Here is a 22,486-nt window from a genome sequence, read left to right as displayed (position 1 = left end):
GACTGGGGTGACGGTTCACCTTCCAACAGGACAACGACCCTAAGCACACAGCCAAGACAACGTAGGAGTGTCTTCGGGAGAAGTCTCTGAATGTCTTTGAGTGGCTCAGCCAGAGCCCAAAGATGCTTCAACAAAGTACTGAGTAAAGGATCTGAATACTTATGTAAAGGTGATAGTTCAGTTTTTTTTTTACATTTGCAAACATTTCTAAAAAAATGTTTTTCCTTTCTCATTATGGGTTATTGTGTGTAGATTGAGGATGATTTCAAATAAATACTTTTTTCGAATTAGGCTGCAAGGTAACAAAATGTGGAAAAAGTAAAAGGGTCTGAATACTTTCCGAATGCACTGTAATTCCCAAACATTGTATGAATTTGTTAAAATTGCCAAATCTAAGTGCTGGCTTGTTAAAATGCTGCCAGTTCCACTTTAAAGGTCCCATGATGATGTTTTTTTAAACCTTAATATCAAATAATTTCTCTGTAACAATTAAGTACCTTACTGTGATTGTTTTCAGTTAAAATTGTACAAAATAAACAAAAATAGCTTCTTAGCAAAGAGCAATTTCTCATGCAAGAATTTTGCTAGGACTGTCTGGGATTGGTCTGAGTGGGGAGGTAAAACTGAAAACTAGCTGTTATTGGCAGAGAGGTTTGGAACTGTCTTATTGGTGTATTAACTAATTTACCAGGCAGGCCAAAACTCCATCCCACCAAAACAGGCTGAAATTTCTGGCAATTTTTTACAATTTCTCAGTATTATTCTAACGTTTTAGTGTGGAAATATTAAGCAGAAAAATCCAGTTTTTTGACTGCACTGAGCCTTTAAATAATGTAATCCTAGAAATCCATACAAAATTGACTATGTGGCCATACCAGGAAAATATAATTAAAGATGGGTACTTTGAAGGCTTGAGAAGAGTACTCTCTTGTGAAGATTAGAGAAGAGCAGAGTTCAGTAACAGTACTGTGGTGTTAATAATAGAGAAGAATGGATCATAGTGTTCCAGTCAGACACCAAGATCGTGATCATCAGTGTGGGAAGCCCATGCTGTTTTGTCTGGGGCATTGATTCCTCTTCACATTACAGACATTAAAAGGGAGCAGAGGCTTCTTTTTTAAAGTCACCCTGTATTACTGACCACATTCTTTATCCCATTGATTTATGTTACACGAGTGGGTTCGGGTCTATTCCATTCTGTATTTACTCATCACATCACAGTGGGAATAGGAATGGGTTGTGTTTTACGGGAAGCGACCCCCCCCCCACCCTGTAAATCTTAATGTAGTTCCTTTGCATTCTTACATGTAACAGGAATTGTATACTTCTTAGTGTAAATATTTATGAAGTGTACTCTTGGAATGTACAGTAATTAAACACAAAACTGGAAGAAAAGTGGAATCAAGGCGAGAGAGATACTTTGTTGTTCTTTATCAACTTGTTCCTGCATGAGATATAGCTTTAACAGTCAAAAGTTAACATGAAAGAGCTGGATTTACCAAGTTGTTATTCTACTAAACAACACTTAAACATCTCCCCTCAGGAGAAGTGAAATGTATTATTCAACACAGATTGAGTCATTCAACAGATTTGGTGATTAAACGTCCTTATTGATGAACGATCATCAACACTAATGGGCCTTAATGGGGCTCCATACTTTACTGTGACACTTTTACACCCTTCACTTTAGCAGCTAGCCCACTCTGACGAGCCATGAATGTGTGCGAGCCATTAATGCTTGCGTTCCAAATGGCACCCTATTCCCTATATATTGCACTACTTTTGACTAGAGCCTTATGGACCCTGGTCAAAAGTAGTGCACTATAAAATAGGGTGCCATTTGAGATGTGCCCAATGTCTCCTGGCTGGGATCTGATGTCAGGTAGAGAGGGACTAGAAGTGATTATGACGTTGCATATTAAGTAGCAGGGGATATATATTTTTGAACTTGTGTTCTGCTGAAGGATCCATTAGAGGATCCATGAGTTCATTAGGATTAGCGTAAGAGCTACCGCAGCCGCTCTTAACTATACAGTCAAAATTCACTGAGCATTATTTGTTGATTTGTTTGAAGGTCCAAAGACAACTGCTTTGATAATTGCTTTGTGCTGTGCAGATAGACATGGTTCAAATCTAAAGTCACCCCCCCCTCTCTCTCTCTCTCTGCAGGCAGTATTGTGTACCTGGGGATGATGGTGGGGGCATTTTTCTGGGGGGCATGTCAGACAAGGTGGGCCGCAGACAGTGTCTGCTCATCTGCATGTGTGTGAACGGCTTCTTCGCCTTCCTGTCCTCCTTCGTTCAGGGCTACGGCATGTTCCTGCTCTGCCGCGTGATCGCAGGCTTTGGGTGAGTCTGAAAGACCAGGCTAAAAATGGAAAGCAATGTGCAATGTGCTACTTATGTCTTAAAGAATGGAGTAATGAATCCCCATAGTAATGCACATTAAACAAGCAATAGAACACTGCAAACTCCAAATGACACTGGAGATTCAAACATGTATTGTGAGTTGTGACATGAACAAGACAACTGACTTAGCTATGTAGCCTAATTAGGATAGAACTACCTACCACCTTGATGAATCCTTTCAACTCCTTCATCAAATAGTCCTGCAGTTCTACTTTCTTAACTCCTTAATTCCCATAGACTTCCTTTCACAGTAGATCATCATTAATTCATTATCTTATGTTGTAATTCATCTGTTTTGGTTTATTTAATGAATATGTACACTGAACAAAAATATATGCAACATGTAAAGTGTTGGTCCTGTTTCATGAGCTGAAATAAAAGAGCTCAGAAATGTTCCATACGCACAAAAAGCTTATTTCTCATAAATGTTTTGCACAAAACTGTTTACATCCTTGTTGGTGAGCATTTCACCTTTGCCAAGAAAATCCATCCACCTGACATGTGTGGCATATCAAGAAGCTGATTAAACAGGATGATCATTACACAGGTGCACCTTGTGCCGGCGACAATAAAAGTCCACTCTAAAATGTGCATCCAAGGGAGCAGTAGAGTCGGGAATCCAGGGCAGAGTAGCAGGATGTGGAGACGCGGGACTGGAGACCGGAACCAGAGTCAGAGCGGGCAGAACTGTAGTGGAGAGGAAAACCGTGTCAGGCAAGGAAACCAGGCACAACAGGATAACATGATCTTAATAGTAACAAAAGGCTAAAACAGTAGACTGACTGAGCAGATATTACAATCTGGCAGTGTGGAAGTGGCAGGACTGAGTATTTGTAGAGGTATTGATTATGGAACAGGTTGCAGCTGGTGGGGATCTGCTCTAACTCCAGCACACCTGTCTCCGCCCAGACAATCACACACACACAAACACACAGAGAGAGGGAGAGAGCACGGAGGAGTGGTGGCAGGTCAAGGAGACAAAGGATGAGCAGCAGAGGGTGTGGCAGGAGCAGATGTAACAGATGTGTCTGGCTGCATGAAACAATACTGACTGGTTTTCTGATCCACACCCCTACCTTTAAAAAAAAGTTGTTTGTGCATAACAGATGCATATCTGTATTCCCAATCATGTGAAATCCATAGATTAGGGGCCAATTAACTTATTTCAATTTACTGATTTTCTTATATGAACTGTAACTCAGTCAAATCTTTGAAATTGTTGCATGTTGCATTTATATTTCTGTTCAGTATTTTTATGATATTTCATCCATGTCATCGCTAGAGGTTTCCATCTCTCCTGTCTAGGAATAGGATTGTGTGACTAATTCTTTAATGAAAATCCCTTTGTCTGTAAACAAAAGTTATGTCAGTGTGCTCCTAACATCCATAATGAAAGCCTTTAGTTTAAACCAACTAGGCTATATCAGTGATAACATGGATTCAATACAGGGGATTAAAACCTTGTTTCATAGAGGTGTGTCTTTGCAGAGCGGTTTGTGCATTTTATACTTTGAGTGGATTAGTGCTTTTAACATGGCTGGTAAAATACTTTACAATGTTCTTTTAAAATAATTTGCAGTAAATAATTTCATTGAAAAAAAAGTTCAAAGAATGCACAAGAATGATACGAGCAATATCTCAACAAACCTGTTTTTATTTGTATTATACAGTGCCTTGCGAAAGTATTCGGCCCCCTTGAACTTTGCGACCTTTTGCCACATTTCAGGCTTCAAACATAAAGATATAAAACTGTATTTTTTTGTGAAGAATCAACAACAAGTGGGACACAATCATGAAGTGGAACGACATTTATTGGATATTTCCAACTTTTTTAACAAATCAAAAACTGAAAAATTGGGCGTGCAAAATTATTCAGCCCCTTTACTTTCAGTGCAGCAAACTCTCTCCAGAAGTTCAGTGAGGATCTCTGAATGATCCAATGTTGACCTAAATGACTAATGATGATAAATACAATCCACCTGTGTGTAATCAAGTTTCCGTCTAAATGCACCTGCACTGTTATAGTCTCAGAGGTCCGTTAAAAGCGCAGAGAGCATCATGAAGAACAAGGAACACACCAGGCAGGTCCGAGATATGTTTGTGAAGAAGTTTAAAGCCGTATTTGGATACAAAAAAGATTTACCAAGCTTTAAACATCCCAAGGAGCACTGTGCAAGCGATAATATTGAAATGGAAGGAGTATCAGACCACTGCAAATCTACCAAGACCTGGCCGTCCCTCTAAACCTTCAGCTCATACAAGGAGAAGACTGATCAGAGATGCAGCCAAGAGGCCCATGATCACTCTGGATGAACTGCAGAGATCTACAGCTGAGGTGGGAGACTCTGTCCAAAGGACAACAATCAGTCGTATATTGCACAAATCTGGCCTTTATGGAAGAGTGGCAAGAAAAAAGCCATTTCTTAAAGATATCCATAAAAAGTGTAATTTAAAGTTTGCCACAAGCCACCTGGGAGACTCACCAAACATGTGGAAGAAGGTTCTCTGGTCAGATGAAACCAAAATTGAACTTTTTGGCAACAATGCAAAACGTTATGTTTGGCGTAAAAGCAACACAGCTCATCACCCTGAACACACCATACCCACTGTCAAACATGGTGGTGGCAGCATCATGGTTTGGGCCTGCTTTTCTTCAGCAGTGACAGGGAAGATGGTTAAAATTGATGGGAAGATGGATGGAGCCAAATACAGGACCATTCTGGAAGAAAACCTGATGGAGTCTGTAAAAGACCTGAGACTGGGACGGAGATTTGTCTTCCAACAAGACAATGATCCAAAACATAAAGCAAAATCTACAATGGAATGGTTCAAAAATAAACATATCCAGGTGTTAGAATGGCCAAGTCAAAGTCCAGACCTGAATCCAATCGAGAATCTGTGGAAAGAACTGAAAACTGCTGTTCACAAATGCTCTCCATCCAACCTCACTGAGCTCGAGCTTTTTGCAAGGATGAATGGGAAAAAATTTCAGTCTCTCGATGTGCAAAACTGATAGAGACATACCCCAAGCGACTTACAGCTGTAATCGCAGCAAAAGGTGGTGCTACAAAGTATTAACTTAAGGGGGCTGAATAATTTTGCACGGCCAATTTTTCAGTTTTTGATTTGTTAAAAAAGTTGGAAATATCCAATAAATGTCGTTCCACTTCATGATTGTGTCCCACTTGTTGTTGATTCTTCACAAAAAAATACAGTTTTATATCTTTATGTTTGAAGCCTGAAATGTGGCAAAAGGTCGCAAAGTTCAAGGGGGCCGAATACTTTCGCAAGGCACTGTATATATTTTTATGAAATCCAACCCATGCCTTATATCATAGGAGGACGGAATATTGTCCATTTTATCATGAAATGACAACATTCTGTCCTTTTTGTTTCAGTCTTGTTGGCCTTAAGTGAAAGGCTCTGTGATAAATTATTGTCTAAAAAGTAGTACTTGGCAGTTAAAGGCAGCTTTATGATGGACAAGTGAAATATTATTTGGAAACTACTGTACTAGCCTGGTACGACCATTCTGATGTCGCAAGCTTACATTCTGTTTTGCTACATGGTGAAAATAAGCAAGAGTTCAGGATGACCAATCAGGCTACTACTTACTGTACAGCACCGTTTCTGAATGTCCATTCTGTTGTTCACTGGCTGCATGATCTCTAGCCTCACATGTCTGGGAATGTAAGAACAGAGCATTGATTTATCCAGAGAAAACATGGGAGGGATGTAACGGTCCCTGTCAAGAGCTCATTTACTAATTGCCTCCCCGCCCCTCTCCACAGAGAGACTCAGAGTAATCGAAAAGGTTTGCCAGCCAAACTGCCTTCTGGGAGCTAGCAGGTGTTAGAGTCTCGGAGGACTGGCTCTAAGCCTAATGGTTAACTGGAAAGCCAAGGAATTGCCCTTTTGGCAAAGTTGGCTTATTTTGAGGAACACTTCCAGTGTTTGTTCCTATTGTCTTCTTTTACAGTAGTAAAAATTGAACCACAGTTTGAAAGCTGTGTCACATCTGAAAAATACAAAAGGTTCCTCCAAGAAAATAGAAGCTCCACAAAATCTTTAACATGCAGCAATATGTACTATAGTTAAGTTAGAATAATTTACATAATTTACATGGGTTTATTTTATCTTAAATCATTTCTAGGGGTTGATAGAATGTTGCCCTCTGCAGAATCTGTGTCCCTACTCAGTGTCCTGTCCTTGTGTCTCCTTCAGAACAGGGGGGGTTGTGCCTATAGTCTTCTCCTTTTTTGCGGAGGTGCTGTCCAGAGAGAAGAGAGGGGAGCACCTGAGCTGGCTGTGCATGTTCTGGATGATTGGAGAGATCTATGCTTCAGCAATGGCCTGGGCCATTATACCACACTACGGTGAGTCTTTATGCTTCAGCCATGGCCTGGGCCATTATACCACACCATGGTGAGTCTTTATGCTTCAGCCATGGCCTGGGCCATTATACCACACTATGGTCTTTATGAGCCATGGCCTTTATACCACACTACTGTGAGTCTTCAGCCATGGGCCATCTGGTGAGTCTTTATGCTTCAGCCATGGTCTGGGCCATTATACCACACTACTGTGAGTCTTTATGCTTCAGCCATGGTCTGGGCCATTATACCACACTACGGTGAGTCTTTATGCTTCAGCCATGGCCTGGGCCATTATACCACACTACGGTGGGTCTTTATGCTTCAGGTATGGTCTGGGCCATTATACCAATAAATCAAATCAAATGTTGTTGGTCACATACACATGGTTAGCAGAAGTTATTGCGAGTGTAGCGAAATGCTTGTAACTAAACCTAGTAAATGATTAGATGGTTATAATGCATCTGAATGTGGTATATTATTTTGACATTGTTTAGTTTGTGTTAAAGAAAATCTTTAAATAAGACACAATGTTAAAACTCATCTGCAGAAATCCAGGTTGGCAGAGTACAACCAGTGGAGGTGAAGGTTTCACTGTGACCGTGGGTGAAGGTGCCAGTTTGCCCTGCTGGCACATGAAGGAATGTAATCTCTCTCAGCGGCTGCAGACTGAGAGAGGGACAGTTTACGTGATTAATGTTGGCCTGTAAATCACAGGGATACACACATGCACACTCAAAGACAAACACACACACACACACACATACTCACAGGCACATGGACAAACACATAGGGATATTTAAGGAATGAAGGTGTGCCGGTGGGAGATAGAAGGCTGTGATTTACGACGCTGCTACGCTGGAAATAAGCTGCACGTATCAATAAAGATGAAGGAAAAAGGCCTTTCCTCTGTTTATTCCTCAAAATGTCTCTCTCTCTCTATGCCTGTCTCTCTCTCTTGCTATGCCTGTCTCTCTCTCTCTCTCTCCCTCTCTCTACGCCTCTCTCTCTCTCTCTCTCTCTACGCCTCTCTCTCTCTCTCTATGCCTCTCTCTCTCTCTCTCTCTCTCTCTCTCTCTCACCAGTCTCTCTCTCTCTCTCTCTACACCTGTCCCTCTCTCTCGCTCTCTCTCTCTCTCTCTCTACGCCTCTCTCTCTCTACACCAGTCTCTCTCTCTCTCTCTCTCTCTCTCTCTCTCTCTATGCCTCTATCTTTCCACACCTGTCTCTCTCTCTACGCCTCTCTCTCTCTCTCTCTCTCTCTCTATGCCTCTATCTTTCCACACCTGTCTCTCTCTCTCTCTACGCCTCTCTCTCTATGCCTCTCTCTCGCCTCTCTCTCTCTCTCTCTCTACGCCCTCTCTCTCTCTCGCTACTCTCTCTCTCTCTCTACACCTGTCTCTCTCTCTCTCTCTACGCCTCTCTCTCTCTCTACGCCTCTCTCTCTCTCTCTCTACACCTCTCTCTCTCCCTTTACACCTGTCTCTCTCCCTCTACACCTGTCTCCCTCTCTCTACACCTCTCTCCCTCTCTCTCTCTCCCTCTACACCTGTCTCTCTCTCTCTACACCTCTCTCTCTCTCTCAACACGCCTGTCTCTCTCTCTACACCTCTCTCTCTCTACACCAGTCTCTCTCTCTACACCTGTCTCTCTCTCTCTACACCTCTCTCTCTCTCTCTCTCTCTCTCTCTCTCTCAAATTCAAATTCAAGCTGCTTTATTGGCATGAAAAACATAGTGTCAATATTGCCAAAGCAACAATATACAATATACATTGTAACAAAATTATAAATGATAGCAAATATAAAATATAAAATGTTAGTAAATAATAATACAAAATTAAATACAAAAATAATAACAATAAAATGGTAACAGTCAATAGTAGAAATGTATTAAATATAAAATCAAATTATGAAAAATGAAACTATAACTAACTTATAACTAAATAACGGTCATTTATATCAGTACTACAACTACAATCATCATTACTACGACTACTACCACCATCACTAAACTGTTATCACTACCATTACCACCCACATTTGGAATGATAAACAGCAATAGTAATAACAATAATAGCAATAATAAGTAAGTTACTGCTTACTATGCAGATGTTATTATTCAGTGTCCCTCAGGCTATGGCAGGAAAATACATATTTGGCTGCAAGAGGAGCCATTGCTCCTTCGCCCATGAGTATTCTTAGTTTTTCCTCTGGGTTCAATTTGTAAAAATTTGGAATATGTGTAGTTATTTCTGTGAATAATGAATCTCTTTGTGAGGAATATTTATCACAGTAAAGGAGAAAGTGCATCTCTGTCTCTACCTCCCCTGTTATGCAGTGACCACATACACGCTCCTCTTTGGGTAGCCATGTCTGTTTATGTCTGCCGGTTTCTATTGCCAATCGGTGGTCACTCAGCCTGTACTTGGTAAGGATCTGTCTCTGCTTCGTATCTCTGACAGAGTAGAGATAATCAGCCAATTCATATTCTCTGTTTAGGGTCAGATAGCAATTTAGTCGGCTTTGGGATTTTGTTTCATTTTTCCAATGTTGTAAATATGATTCCTTTGATTGGTTGATGATTTTCCTTATTGGAATTCTTTCTTTTGAAGCAGTGCTGGTGTCAGCTTGGTTGGTGAGGTCCAACACCAGCTGACTGAGAGGGCTCGTTTCTGGGCTCAGCTCTTGGGTTTGAAGTGATTTAAATTGCAGACTTGAATTTGGACTTGAATTCAGATGTAGCCAAAATTTTAATGATCTTTTCGGTATTTTCATTATTACTGGAAAACGGCCCAATTCTGCCCTACATGCATTAGTTGGTGTATTTCTCTGGACTTGTAGGATTTTCCGACAGAATTCTGCATGTAGGGCTTCAATTGGATGTTTGTCCCACATTTTAAAGTCCAGTTTATTGAGTGGCCCCCAAACCTCACTTCCATAAAGAGCTATTGGTAGGATTACACTGTCAAATATTTTAGTCCAAATTCTAATTGGGATGTTGATTTTGAATAATTTCATTTTTATTGCATACATTGCTCTGCGGGCTTTTTCTTTGAGTGCATTCACTGCCGTATTAAAGTTTCCCGATGCAGATATGGTCAGACCAAGGTAGGTGTAATTTTTTGTGTGTTCAATTAAGTTGTTGTTCAGGGTGAATTTATATTTGTGTTTCTGACATCTGTTTTTTTTGGGAAAATCATGATTTTAGTTTTTTGGAAATGTACTGCCAGGGCCCAATTATGGCAATATTGCTCCAGAATATTAATGTTCTGTTGAAGACCTTCTTTGGTTGGTGATAGAAGTACCTAGTCATCAGCATATAGCAGGTATTTCACCTCTGTGTCAAATAGTGTGAGTCCTGGGGCTGGAGATTGGTCCAACATGTCTGCTAATTCATTGATATAAATGTTGAAAAGATTTGGACTCAAACTGCAGCCTTGTCTCACACCTCGACATTGTGAAAAAAATTCTGTTCTTTGGTTTTTGATTTTTATTGCACACTTGTTTTCTGTGTACATACATTTTATTAAGTCATATACCCTTACCACCAAGCCCACTTTGTAGAATTTCGTAGAATAGCCCTTCGTGCCAAATCGAATCAAATGCTTTTTTAAAGTCAATAAAGCAAGCAAAGATTTCGCCCTCTTTTTTTTGGTGGACGTGTTTATTAATTAGTGTGTTGAAGGTGTATATATGGTCAGTAGTGCGATGGTTAGGGAGAAAGCCAATTTGACATTTACTTATTACATTTTTTTATTGAAGAAAGGTTTGAATTCTTGAATTCAAAATGCTACAGAAAATCTTTCCCAAGTTACTGTTTACACAAATTCCCCTGTAATTATTGGGGTCTGACTTGTCTCCACTTTTGTGGATAGGGGAGATGAGCCCCTGGTTCCAGACATCAGGGAAGCAGCCAGAAGTTAAAACCATGTTGAACAATTTAAGCACAGCATTTTGCAACTCAGGTGTGCTGTTTTTCAGCATTTCATTTCTGATGTTGTCTAGACCACAAGCCTTCTTTGATTTCATAGATTTTAGCTTTTCATTTAGTTCTTGTTGGGTTATTGGGTAATCTAATGGATTTTGGTTGTTTTTAATGACTGATTCAAGGATGTTCAATTTTTCTTTAATTTCTAATTGGTTCTGTTGTAAGTCTTTATGTGGGCTGTTTTTGTATAGATTATCAAAATAAGTTTTCCAAATTCCTACATCTTGTATTGCTAATTCTTGTGGCTTTGTTGTGCTTAAATTGTTCCACATGTCCCAGAACTGATTTTGGTCAATTGCGTTTTCAATTTCATCAAGTGTCCTGTTGGTATAATTCAATTTCTTGTGTTTCAGTGTTTGTTTATACTGTTTCAAAGTATTCATATCGTAGCTCTGGGTTGTTTTGCTGCTTATGTGTTTTGTTTGACATTTGTATCAGGTGTTTTCTAATTGTTTTACATTCATTATCAAACCATTTGTCAGAAACATTTGGATTTTTCCTTCTGATGTTGCATTTCTTTGGTTTTCTCAAATTTGCTTTCGATGCTGCTTTTTGGAATTTGCAGTTGATGTTTTGAGTAGCTGAATTGACACCATCTTTATTGTTTTGGTACCGTGAGTTATTGAAAAACTGTATAGAGTTCATCATTTCATTTGAGTTCAATGTTTCAATGAATCTCTCTGCACTGTTTGGAGCCCAGCTGTACGATTGGTTTGTTGTAGAGTTTATTGGGCTGTTTTTTTTAATGAATATTGCCGGTTAATTTCTTCAGAAACACGTTGATCTGACTGTGATCTGACAAGGGTGTCTGTGGTCTGACAGTGAATGCCCTAATGGAGGAGGGGTCAATGTCAGTGATGGCATAATCGACTACACTTGTCCCAAGAGCTGAGCAGTAAGTAAACTGACCTAAAGAGTCCCCTCTGATTCTACCATTAAGCATGTACAGGCCTAAGGCTCGACAGAGATGTACTAACTCCTTTCCATTTTTGTTCAGTATTTGGTCAGGACTGTTTCTATTATTTATAATAGGGCTACTGTATAAGGAGGGGTGTCCAAATATGTGGTGGTTACCTCCCACATCAGTGTAGTCAGGCTCAGAACCTGTTCTTGCATTGAAATCTCCACAAAGAAGCACTTTACCCTCTGCATGAAATGTAATGATTTCTGTCTGGAGATTGTCAAAAAACTGATCATCATAATATGATGAATCTGAAGGAGGAGCATAAGCTGCACATATGTATACATCATTGTCACAATAGATTGTACCTTTGTTAAATTTTAGCCAAATATGAGTGGTACCTTTTTTAATTTCATCCAGCGCTAAGTCCTGCTTATGCCAAATGATGATTCCACCTGAGTCTCGGCCCCGTTTAACATGTTTATGTTTGATTGATGGTAGTAAACTTTCTCTATAGCCTGAGGGACACTGAGTATCTATGTCTCCACGACACCATGTTTCCAGTAGGATTATGATGTCCTGTCCCTTGATGTTTTTAATCCATTCTGGATTTGTTGTTTTATAACCAAAATGTGAAGAGTATAGGCCCTGGATATTCCAAGAGCTGATAGTTAATGATCTTATTTATAATAAGTGATATTCACTGGTTTGAGTAAAGTACATCGAAAAAAATAAATTTAAAAAAATACTATATATATATATATATATATATTAGTATTTTATTTAAATTTATTTTTTTCGATGTACTTTACTCAAACCAATGAATATCACTCAAACCCCCCAAAAAATATATATATACACACATACATACATACATACATACATACATACATACATACATACATACATACATATACACATACATATATACACTCAAACATATAATATACATACATAAACATACATACATATATATATATATATATATATATATATATATATCTCACACCTGTCTCTCTCTGCTCAACCTTTCTTTCCCTTTCACTGCTTCTTTCTTTTTTTGTCTGTCTCTCTTTCCTCTCTCTCTCAATATCTCTCCCACCCACCTTTTACTCTCCCCCCTCTCCCCCCTCTCCTTCTCTCTGTCTGGGGATGTTATTCTTGATCAAACATAATTAGCTTTTCCTTCTTGCTCTAACGTAACGGGACAAAGCCACAGCTAGCCATGATTTATGTCAGGGGTGTGGGTGACGTCAGTGAGGGGCTTCTGAAGTGGCAGCATGGAGGATATGAGCCGGCCGCACTGAGCCACTGAAACGCCTGCTTGTACAAACACTACTGCACTGTAGACGTTGAAGGCAATGATACCTGACACAGTGGGGGTTCATTTAAGTTGAGGGCGCTGGTCACATCCAGATGAACACACACACACACACACACACACACACACACACACACACACACACACACACACACACACACACACACACACACACACACACACACACACACACACACACACACACACACACACACACACACACACACACAGGGAGGATCGGTTTCAAAAGCCACTGTTTCCCTCTATTTTGCAGTGGCTATAGAGGATGGTTACACATACAATCTGGGAAACTTAGCGAGTCTCACTGTGAAAGCTCTGCTATCAGATCTGCAGATGTCCCTGTGAAGGCATGTCAGTAGACCCACTCTGCTCTCATTCTTCCTGACACTCTGTCCTCTCTCTCTATGCTTTTTGTCTTTGTCTCTCTCTCCCCTCTCTCTCAATACTCTCCCTCTCTATCCTCCCCCTCAATGCTTTCCCTGTCTGTCCCCTCTCTCTCTATCCCCTCTTTCCAATCCCTCTCTCTCCCCCTTCTCTTTCTCTCTGAGTGTGCCTTGCATACTCCAGCACTTTTCAATGTTTTTTTATGTTTTCCTAAACTGCCGCAGTGCCCGCCAACACTGATCCTGAGGAGTAATCTATTGTCTAATACAGAAAAACATAATGATGGATTACCACACATCTACCACCTCATTGGTGTTTAATACTCCATTACATCTCTTTAGGTAACTTCTCATATGCCTTCAACACTCGGCAGCTCCTAATGTGTCCTAAAACCCCATGACAAACACACAGCTGGACACTACAGAAGCCTGAATCAGCCTGCAGAGATCTCATCATACTACAGGATACTGCTACCTTTTCTTACACTACTAGTGCTCTGGTGGGAAGTTATAATGTGTTATAATGTGTGTCCCAAATGGCACCCTATTCACTGTAGTGCACTACTTTTCACTAGTGCCCTAAGTTGGAGAGGGTGGAGGCTGCACACTGCTGTTGTTTCCAGCTGTTACACTTTCCCTTGTTCCTAGTGCCTTCAAGTGCTGTCACATGATTGCGGTCAATTGATTTGTTTTCGTGCTGTTCTTTTTTCTATGAACAAGCCTTACATGGAATGGTCTGGCTTCCATTGACAAGTAGCGGAATGTTGAAGGGCTGTTTCTGAGAACTGAAACGTGTTTAATTGTCTCTAAAATGGTTATTTAAAAAATGGTTGTGCTGTAGCAGTTTCACTATTCTGCAGCTTACCTGAGTCACTAAGTTGTGACCAAAGAGAAAACAAAGTCAGATAAAGGACTATTGTAGGCCACAACATTATGAGCCTCTCTCCTTCTCTCTCTCAGCTCTCTCCTACAAGGTCACCCCACAGCAACCTCTCCTACACTCTCTTCTCCTCTCTCTAAGGTCTCTCTCTCTTCTATGTCTCTCTCTCTCCTTTCAAGTTTCTCTCCCAGATCTCTTTCTCTACTAATCTCTCTCTCCCTCAGGTCTCTCTCTCCTCTCTCTCAGGTCTCTCTCCTTCTGTCTCTCTCTAAGGTCTCTCCCTTCTCTCTCCTTCACTCTCAGGTCTCTTTTCTTCTCTCTTTCTCCTTCTCTCTCAGGCCTCAGAGATGCAGAGCGCTACCCGACTCAGTCATCCATAAACTTAGTCAATTATGTACATAATCCCGGTAATGAGATTTCCAATGGCATGGGCAAAACACTAACCCTCTGGGTCTCACAGCACAGCTACACCCCCATAAAAAAGGCACTCACTGCAGCACGCCAAATCTTACACACACATACACACACACACACACGCACACATGCATCTACACCAACACCCGCATTAAACACACACAATACCCTGAATGTAAGGAATTAAGATGGTCTTCATGGTAATGCGTTATTGGGAATCCTTGGCATCGTTCCACACACAACTACGGGACTGCGTCATCATTACTCAGCACAAAACCACAGTAACACCCCAGTCTTATACATTAACACTAACACAGTGCACAAGAGGATGTAGAGTTTACATGTGCCACCACTGTACTGTGCTGGGTGGTTGAAAATATATCAGAATTCTCATAACACTATAGAATAAGAGTCATTGCTCCTTAAAAGGAATGCATTTTCAACATCTATGACCACCTTTCTTTCTGCTTTGAACATAGCTGGCTTGACCTCCACAGTGGTTGAGAAACGATGGTATCAAATCCAGTTTCAATCTGCTGTTTAGATGATTTCCCAGCAGTAATTTCCTCACATTAACATCCCCTACCCCCTCACCTCCCTCTCCTGTTGATGGATAATGGTATTATTCCCTCAAAGCGTTTGCAAAAAGACACAATCCAGAGGGAGAGACGTGGGAGGTCACGACTAACACGACAACCTCCCCCTCTCTCCCTTTTTCCCCAATTACGAATAGGTAACATAAACACACACACACTGCATTTACCCTTTTACACTAATGTAGCTACACTCCCACACACAGAAGAACAGTCATTTTCAGTACAAAGGAGATGAGGACAGCAAAAAAATAGCCTCGTTTTCTATTCACCCTTTTACTGTGAAAGATGTTTGACTTTTTAGATGTTCCCTCAAATTTTCACCAACACCCATTGACATGGGCAACAATTAAGATATTTATAATCTATTTCACAGAAGGTAAAAAAAACATACATTTAAAGTGTGGTTATGCTGTGCCTGAGGGAGAACACCATAAATTGTAGTGCTGTACATGGCTAATTCAGTGTTGAGGCTAAGATTGTTTACATGGCTGTGTACTAATTACAATGATTGAGGAAAGATCTAATTGAAGGTTTTAGCAGCTGTTTTCAACTCAAAGACATCACTTGTCTAGCACATTCCTCTCCAATTGAATGCTCCAGAAAATGACTTTACAATGTGCTGAGATAAGTGTCATTTAGAAAGGGGGAAATGGAAATTGATTGTGTGTGTTGCTGCTATGATGATTAATGGGACACAGTCTGCCTGTCGGATGAGATCAGGTGCAACATGATTTTAAAGCTGTAATATGTAACTCTTTGGGCGGCCTGACCAAATTCACATAGAAATGTGAGTTATAGATCATTCTCATTTAACGCAAGTATGCAAGAAGCGGTAGATCTGTTCTATGTGCGCTATTTCTATGCTTCCTGTTCTTAAGTTTAGTTTTTGTGTCTTTTACTTTCGTTTTTGTACACCAGCTTCAAACAGCTGAAAATACAATATTTTGGGCTATTGAAAATATATTTCACAGTGGTTTAGATGGTACAATGATTGTCTACACTTGTTTTGTCACATAAACTGAAATTAGGCGAACTATTCGAATTTTAGCAACCAGAAAATGTCGGAGCGATGTCTGCATATTGCACCTTTTTAACTGAATTCATTAATAATTGCGCCTTTTTAACTTTAACAATCAATTATTTTCCAGCACATTCAATGAAACTGTCTCTCTAAAGCTCTCCCAGGCCTCCACAGATTCATTCATCTATCCTCTCACACGTCCCACTGCAGTGGTGGGGCCAGCTTTCATTCAATTACATGTTTTATTAACAGTGTTAAATCAGGTTCACATTACAAGACTCCCATAACACCATTCAAAACATTGTTTGAGTGAAAGATCTAGAGCCCTCCACCTGATGAGAATACATCTGATATCATTCAACCAGTGTTCCCAAGGGACCCATATGCAGTTCAATAGCATTGCTGGTGATCTTGCTATTCTGAATTGCACGATAATTGTTGCCTGACTCATACTGAATTTAATTCAGCTCTATCGATCGATCCTTCTGAACCTACAGCACCATCCTAGAAGTTGTTTGTGCTTACGTCAAAATTGCGTGATGCATGATTCATGATTCATTTAGGCCAGCTCTCATTCAACCCATCGGTTTCTGGGACCAATCAGAACAGTTTGATTGGTTTGCATTCGAGAAGTCATCGGAGTAGAAGCAAATCCAGACTCATTGTGGTGAAGAAACGTTAGTGGGCGTGCCGTTTGGCCGGAGCGATGTGGATGAGTGGCCCGGCAAGGATAATTGCCAGCTGGTTTAAAATGTCCGTTTCTTTCCTTTCCATGTTGGGTGTGTGGTCTTCCAGAATAAACACCATAGGAATTGTGCAACTAGAACAGACATCAAATCACCAAGGGAAGCCACAACCAGTTGCTCAAAAGTAACTTAAAAAACAAACTCTTCTGACAATGTTGAGTTACTATGAGACCAACGACAAGCTAAATACTGTATGAATAAAAGAATCGAGGCTCCCTCTCTTGAGAATGTGACCCTAATGTAAAATATGCTGTTGTGTTCTCTTGTGTGTGATTGGTTGCTGATGGGTTCTCTTGCGTGTGATTGGTTACAGGCTGGAGTTTCAGTATGGGTTCGGCCTACCAGTTCCATAGTTGGAGGGTGTTTGTGGTGGTCTGCGCCCTGCCCTGCGTCTGTGCTGTGGTGGCTCTCACCTTTATGCCCGAGAGCCCCAGGTTTTACCTGGAGGTAAGGTAAAGCATTATGGGAAATGGGGTTTTAGGGAGAATGTTTGCCCCTCACAGGCTACATCAGTGAGGGAAACATAGGAGGTTGGAGGGAGGAGCTATAGGAGGACATGCTCGTCGTAATGGCTGGAATGGAGTCCATGGAAAAGTATCAAACATATGGAATCCACATGTTTGACTCTGTTCCATTAATGCCATTCCAGCCATTACAATGAGCCTATTATCCTTTAGCTCCTCCCACAGCCTTCTCTGGTGGGCATAAATGGTCTCAGCTTTTCAGTTCAAGAGTTTCAATCTGAACAGTTTAGGCAACTAATAGGCAACTGTACACCAATCCATTCCCAGATAGGCATATAGCAAAGTTAATCCATTATTTAAGTCTGATAGTTGGTTATCATTAGCCCAGGGCCCTTAGCCTAAAGCCCTATAGCATCTATTTCCTCAGAAAACCATTGAACAGAGTGCATTATCCTAGGTTACTATCATGTTTAAGAGTGTTTGTGAAAGTTTGAGATAATTTGTTCTTTAACAGAAAGGCCTATGAGGCAAACAGTGAGTCAGCCTAATGTTTCAGCAGCAGAGGCCTTGGCTACACATTCCACGCCATTTCCCATGGTTTGTCTGCGATGGCAAATAAGAAAGCAAAAGGTCTGTGACAGTAGGCCTGTTACTGTAGGAGAATTACCCTTTGAAGTAAAATGAGTCATCATTGTCGTGACTCCTGTCATCTCAGCCCATCTCCTCCTGTGTGAGCATGACTGTCACGGAGGAGCACTCCCATTTCTTTCTCCATTAATCCCATTTCATTCCCTCTGCTTTCTCCCTCCTGTCAGGTGGGGAAGCATGACGAGGCTTGGATGATCCTCAAGCAGATCCATGACACCAACATGCGAGCGCGTGGGCAGCCGGAGAAAGTCTTCACCGTGAGTTGTTCCCAGCCTGTATAACCACCGCCACTGTGACCTGTTAAAATCTGTGCTGAGGATCGTATCTGTGATATGAGAAGGTTTTGAAAGGTGGTTTGTGTCATTCAAACACACGATAGAAAGAGCATCCCAATCGATCTGCATTTAGAGCTTTGAATTTGGAGTCAGATTTCCTGTCTTTGTAAAGCAAAATAAAGCCTTTCAATCCTCTGATACAAACCTCTTTAAAGTAAAATAAAGCTCTAGCAAACCATGATACAGCTGTAGCCTATATTTTTCAGATGGAGGTTTTTGCTGCTAATGCAATAGCATAAGGGCTCAATCAATCTGGCATTGCAAAACCTGGGTACCATTTCAATAAGGAATGTCAATAGCTTACATGTTTCCATGGGAAAATCAAATTGCAAGGCAAAATAGTTGTGGATACTGTAAGCGAACCAGGTCAATTCCAATTCCTCTCAGAGGTGGCTCCAGGGTCCGTGTTTCCTTGTACCACCAGAGGGATATCCAATGAAGGGATGATACACAGACAACCTTCCGGTTACATTTCTCCACCAGCAGTAGCCTACATGAAAGAAACAGCATTAACATAACTTTTGATTGAATTATGTTATTGAAACCTCAATGTCCCATCATTCCCATCCCAGGTGAACAGAATCAAGATCCCCAAGCATCTGGATGAGCTGGTGGAGATGAAGTCAGAGTCGGGGAACGCAGTCTCCAAGGCCCTCTTCAGGTCAAAGACAGAGCTACGTGGGGTGGGTTTTCTCTGCCTCTCCACCTGTTGGCTCGCTAGATGGTCATGATATCCTGCACTGCACTCTCACAAATCATTATTGATGTGTCTCTCTTGTTTCTCCACGCAGATCTTGGTTAACTTCATGAAGTGTTTTGACTACCCTCTGAAAGAAAACACTATCAAGCTGGCTATTGTGTGGTTTACACTGTCATTTGGGTAAGCTTTGTGTTGTAATGTAATAGACTGCCGCTCCCACCGTCTCTCCTGATAGTACGTTTTGTTTCTCCATTTAGAGATGTACATAGAAGTCAGAATATGCTAATGTCCTTCGTCAGGAAATAGCAGAGGCGTGAGCTTGCAGCTACTTTGCATTTCTGTCAGCTGTCTAATGCAGCAGCTCCCTGCTCTCAGGAGAACTACTGAATCAATACACTTTCATTGGGCTCTCCTCTCAGTGTGACAGGATGGGAATGCAAGCAGCCTGAGGGAAAAAAAAACAACACAAATGTTGTATTCTTCCCCTATAGTGCCAATACATTTAGACAGTCTCTGGTTTAATATACTGTAAAGACCTATCGTTCTGCCCATTTGTTAACTCATATCCACTCATTTGACTCCCTACACCCAATGCCTTGTGGTACGTACATAATCTAACCTGTGTGTCTGCGACGCCACTGTATCTGTGTGTGTGGATGCAGGTACTACGGCCTGTCTGTGTGGTTCCCTGACGTCATCAAGCATCTTCAGGCAGACGACTATGCCTCCAAGGTGAAGATCCACAGCAACGAACGCATCGAGGACTTCACCTTCAACTTCACCCTGGAGAACCAGATCCACACCAACGGGGTCTTCATCAGCGACAGGTAGGAAGGAAGGAGAAAACGTCCACACTAATGAATCATGGTCAAGTAGTTATAACTTCACCCTCAATAAAAATGGGACTTTATAGACTAAAATGGAGTATGGATGAAAAATGTGAATCATTATTATGCCACTTTTATATTCTCATGGCATGCTGATTTATCTGCACTGTCCCTGTCAACTAGATAAGATGGATCAACTTTATTAAGCTGAATACAGAAAAACCACCAAGGAGTTCTCTGTAAATGTAGGCATTAGTAACGAACCATGTCCACACATACACTTTCCTCTGTTGATTGGTCCAGATTTCTTAATATGAAGTTGAAGTCCGTCACCTTCATTGACTCCACCTTCCGTAACTGCTACTTTGACGACGTGACGTCGGTGGGATCCTACTTCCGGAACTGTACCTTCCTCGAGGCGTTCTTCTACAACACTGGTAAGACAGACGGACAGACGGACAGAAACACTTTTCTTCTAAGCCATCACTCCAGAATCAAAAGAGTTATATTCCATTTTGCATAGTCAACACAGACACAGTATATGGTTTCATAGAGACAGTACATGGTTACACAGAGAATGGGTGAATGGGTATTGTGCTTTCTCAGCTATTGTACTGTGTCAGCCAGGCTTATTTCCCTATTTTTTGATGGCAGACATCGATGAATCAAAACTGATAGACGGCACAGAGGTGATCAACAGCTCGTTCCACCACAACAAGACGGGCTGTCAGATGACGTTTGACGATGACTACAGCGCCTACTGGGTCTACTTTATCAACTTCCTGGGAACTCTCGCTGTTCTACCCGGCAACATTGTTTCTGCACTGCTCATGGATAAGATTGGACGCCTTTCGATGTTAGGTACATACATGGACAGGTTGCATAGTCTGTTCTTAGGGCTACCTTTGTCATGAGCATTACTGTAGGGTGTTAAAATAAAAAATAATGTGGTTGTGTGTTTGTGTGCGCTTGTGTGTGTGCCTGTGTCTGTTTGTGTATGAGACAGGTGGCTCCATGGTTCTGTCAGGGATCAGTTGTTTCTTCCTGTGGTTCGGCACCAGTGAGTCGATGATGATCTTCATGCTATGCCTTTACAACGGCCTGAGCATATCAGCCTGGAACTCACTGGACGTGGTCACCACAGAGTCCTTCCCTACAGACAGGAGGTGTGGTTAGAAGAATAATAGGAATACTCCATTTCTATGTGCACACAACACGCATGCACAAACACACAAATATACTTACAAAACCCTTTTTTAAATATTAAATTGCATTTGTAATTTGTTTCTGTCTCTCTCTCTCTTTCTCTCTCAGAGGGACAGGTTTTGGGTTCTGTAATGCTCTGTGTAAGTTAGCTGCCGTGTTGGGGAACGTGATCTTTGGTTCGCTGGTTGGCATCACCAAGGCCATCCCCATCCTCCTGGCCTCATCTGTGCTGGTGTGTGGAGGTCTGGTGGGGCTCCGGCTGCCTGATACTCGGGCCAACGTCCTCATGTAGCCCCAGGAAGGACCACCTCACCTGGGCCAAACCTGGGGACGGCATGGGAGGCAAGGCGCAGAATGGTGCAAAGGGTTTAGTTCAAATGTTTCCTTATGGATTTTGACATTTGATTTCTTTATTGCCCCTTCTGGTCTCACAGGGAGTTCAATTGCATAACCCCCACATCCCATATCTCTTTAAAACAGTATACTTTTACTTTATCAATGTATTTATGTACCAGGCCAAGTACCAGACCTTCTGGATACATTCCTGGGGTCGAGAGAGAACTTCTATTTCTTAGTGAATGTATTGTTTGGGAATGTCACAACACCCCTCTAAGATTATATCAATATTTGAATCTTATTTTATCATGATATAATCATAACAGTTAGTGGATATTTTAGTTAAGCCTGTGGCTCATTGGCTAACTATATGACTTATTGCCTGTGGATTATGTCCATCCATACCATCATAGTATTAGCTGTGAAGGAAACTCTGTGGGTCCTGTAGTCTGTTCTATAGTTGGTTGATGTGAAGTCTAGATCAGTGGTGTATGTGTGAGGAAATATCAGTGTCAATGGCTGTCGGATATGAGTTGGCTGGTGGAATCAGTACTGGGTTAGTGCTATGAGAGTTGTGTAGATATCAGTAGTGCCTGTTGCGTTGAACTGTATGAGTACAGTTTGTCTGGAGCCATTGCAGGGACAGAGTTAGTGAGGGCTGTAAATATCAATGTGTTTTTATTAGGCCAAAACAGATGGAGGAGAGAGGGAAAAACAAGCTGTAATGAGCACAGCCAGCCTGCTGTGGGAGAGAAGGGGGAATAGATGATCAGAAAGACTGGAGAGATCACACAGCTGCAACACAGGTGGCCTGGACAGAGACACAGCCAGACTGGCAGGGAGGCAGAACCAGAGCGAGAACAAGGGTATTTCTGGGCTACCGTGAAGAGTATAGATGGATCTTTGTCAGAATGAC

The 22,486-nt window shown here is 41.3% G+C and overlaps 1 pseudogene; it reads left to right on the top strand.

The window, feature by feature from the left end:
- Nucleotides 1-21,589, top strand: part of LOC135513526 (synaptic vesicle glycoprotein 2C-like) — a 63,640-nt pseudogene extending 42,051 nt beyond the window's left edge.
- Nucleotides 21,590-22,486: the final 897 nt, after the last annotated feature.

The sequence above is a fragment of the Oncorhynchus masou genome, chromosome 25 (genome assembly GCF_036934945.1).
Source record: "Oncorhynchus masou masou isolate Uvic2021 chromosome 25, UVic_Omas_1.1, whole genome shotgun sequence".
Lineage (NCBI taxonomy): Eukaryota > Metazoa > Chordata > Actinopteri > Salmoniformes > Salmonidae > Oncorhynchus > Oncorhynchus masou.
This window is presented reverse-complemented; position numbering and strand designations above follow the sequence as displayed.